Below are 3,343 nucleotides of genomic sequence, written 5' to 3'. Positions count from 1 at the left end.
TAGAAAGAGAATGGACTTTACTTGGAAATACAGAGATCCCAGTTCTGCTTTTCATTACAAGTGTAATCACAGCATCTTATTTGACACCTCTAATCTCAGGTTTTCTTATCTGTAATTATGGCTAACTACCCTGTTATGGCTGAATTGTGCACCCGCACCCCCAAATTCATATGTTGAAATTCTAACTTCCGATATCCCATATGGGACTGCATTTGGAGATTTGGTCTTAGAGATTATTAAGTTAAAATGTGGTCATTAGGGTGAACCCAAGTCCAGTATAACTGGTATCTTTAAAAGAAAGAAATCTGGACACAGGCATACATACAGAGGGAAAACCACGTGAAGACACAGGAAAAGATGGCCATCCATAATACAAGCCAAGGAGATAGGCCTCAGAAAAAACCAACTCTGTTGTCACTTGGTCTAAGACTTTGAGCTTTCAGAACTGAGAAAACAAACTTCTGTGGTTTAAGTCATTCAGTCTGTGGTACTTTATAATGGCAGCCTCAGCAAGCTAATACAAATATCTAATAGAAAGAAGTTTTGCGAAAATGAAAGAATGCATATCTTACGAACATCACAGTTACAATAAAGAGTTTGAAAATGACATGTGACAATAGCTGTTTTTTATTGAGTATGTATTATATGTCAAGCACATTTTCTTAGGCAATTTACCTAGATTATTTCTAATTTTACAGTAAACCTACAGGGTTGATGTGATATTGTGAGACTCCACTTTGTAGAGAGGCAGAATGGCTGAGTGAACTAAAGGGCTCCAGCCACTGCACTCTGCAGCCATTGGCTCTTTTTCTCCTAGGTTATGCTTGGTAGGGACTGCTGCCAGCCAGTGGTGGGTACAGGACGAGTACTAAGCAGGCTTGCTCCTGGAAAAAGAGAAACTCCTCTGATCAGAGACTTTGACTTGAAGACTTTCTGAAGGCCTTCCTAAACATTCTTTAAACTGCTTGGTGATCTAGGATGCTGCCATCATCCTGTCTCTCCTTCTCTTGATGTCAGAGTGTGTTATGATCTGACAGCTCTGTGTTATGATCTGACAGCTCTCCTAACATCCTCTAACTTGCTCTCCATTGCCTCTCATTAACTTGTCCCCTAAAGAGATCCTTACATACTAAAGCCTTTCATGCTAACGACTTCTTGGAATGGACTGACATAGTATGTATTTTGACTCTATTTTACAGGGAGAACAGGCACACACAAGTGTGTTCCCAGAGTTGCATAATTAGTACTAGTGCAAGGGTATTCAGATATGATTATCTAACTCCATAGACTGATTCTTTTACATATTATAATGTATCTTGAAATACATGGTGAAAGTACTTTAAACATTAAAACCATTATATGCACCTACCATGTAAAATATGTTTATTAATAATAAAGTAGAAATCTGAGATCAATGTCTCAAGTCTTTGAACAATCTATGCACATAAATAGTAACAATGTCCCTATTTTTGCTTTACCCACCCTTCAAAAGGTCATGTCAAGCTAACACTGCTTGAATTCTCCTCCACGAAACACAGCACTGTGCAAACCACTGTCATCACACTCACCACAGGAGTTGCTAAAGAGGTGACTAGTGGAATTTTCCCTCTTGCCTCGGAAGTCAATAGCTAAATTTCACTGTGTGCTAAGTTCCAGGCTACTTAATTCTTGATTTGGGTGGTGGGACACTTTGACATTAACAGTGGAGGTCCATATCACCTCTTCACCTCATGCATTCACCCACTCTAGAATTTAGTTGCTAATCTAAGAAAACTGGTGGACATACGGACACACTTGATGTACTGAGATTAAATTTCAGCCCCAATGAAAAATAGAGGCTGGAAATAGAAATTATGTCCAATCATATACAACTTGAAATTTAATACCTTTTATATTTCAGAGTGTAAACCAAGTTTCCTAACCACTAGACTTGCATAAACCCATGTTCCTTTCTATCTTTCTATTGGATTGTTTTCGTGTTTGTTTTTCTTTTATTGCTTTGCAAGGTATTTTTTCAGTTCTAATCTGGTAATTAGTTACCTTTAAATTGTAACATGCACAGTTTATTTTACAAAGACTAGATTTAATCAATCTATCCTTCCCTGGGATAATTAAAGGAAATTGGTTTATATGTATCATCTCTCCATAGTATTGCACATGATTGCTGTTATACTGTATTTGACACTTTTGGCTGTTTTTACTAGAAAGATTTTCATCTCCAAACTGTTAGAATCAGAAGCAAACCAAATTTGAGATAGATTATTTCTTGCTCTCCCAGCAATGACTAAACAATTATGGAGGTACTATTTGGAGAACTCTGCAGAAAACTACTTCGATTGGAGAGTTACTAGGGCAACGCTTTAGGGAAAGAGGACATATGAATGGGCTGAAGAGCCTGATAAGCTACTGAATAATATTGCATTGTTTTTGCTGTACACATTAGGTACCTGAATAATCTAAGATCTATCGTTCCTGCAGTTTCCTCAGGAGCTCATCCTTATCAATTTGATGAACATGAATTTGGTGTTCAGTGAATTTTATATGACTATATTACAGGCAGATTCTTTACCATCAAAGCCACCAGGAAAGCCCCAATATACTCATAACAAATTCATATTATAGTTATGTGTGTATGTACATGTATACTTTCTATGTAACATTAATAGATATTTACTCTTTGTCTTTTCCATTCTTCCTCCATTTCCTTGAGAATTATTTTATAGGAAACTCAACTGCCAATTCTTAGCCAGGCATTTTGAGTGAGATTGCCCCTACCCCATCACCAGCCCCACGGATGGTGCTATGTATTTCTTGGTATTTGCCACTGATACTGAGTAGATATACAAAAGAGACAAAGCAAATGAAATGCATACATTCTAGGAATTCTATTCTCTTCTTTAATGAGATCTACTTGAAAAGAATTTCTTTGCTGCGAGATACAAATGAGCAATGTGCCACGTTTGGAGCTGGTGGAAGCCATAGTTTGAAAACAAGGGAAGAAATATACTACAGAGGAAACCAGCCTAAGCTCTAGATCAAGCTGCCCCTGAGCTTTATCTTTGGATTATTGAAGAACCAGAGAAAATGTTTCCTTTGTATTAGTAATGTAAGCTGATTTTCACTGGGGTTTCTATTATTTGAAATATTCTGAGAATATTACAGGTGACCTCTATTTAATTGTCAAAAATAAAAATTAACTACCTTGCTATTTTAATGATTTGAGGGCACCACAGAGAAAAAGAACATCCTAACACTTCAAAAATTGGATTGGTAGCCTCTGTGGTGGCTCAGTGGTAAATAATCCACCTGCCAATGCAGAAGACACAAGTTCGATCCCTGAGTC

This window comes from Bison bison, unplaced genomic scaffold, assembly GCF_000754665.1.
Source record: "Bison bison bison isolate TAMUID 2011002044 unplaced genomic scaffold, Bison_UMD1.0 scf7180017846994, whole genome shotgun sequence".
Taxonomy (NCBI): domain Eukaryota; kingdom Metazoa; phylum Chordata; class Mammalia; order Artiodactyla; family Bovidae; genus Bison; species Bison bison.
Note: the sequence above shows the minus strand (reverse complement) of the source record.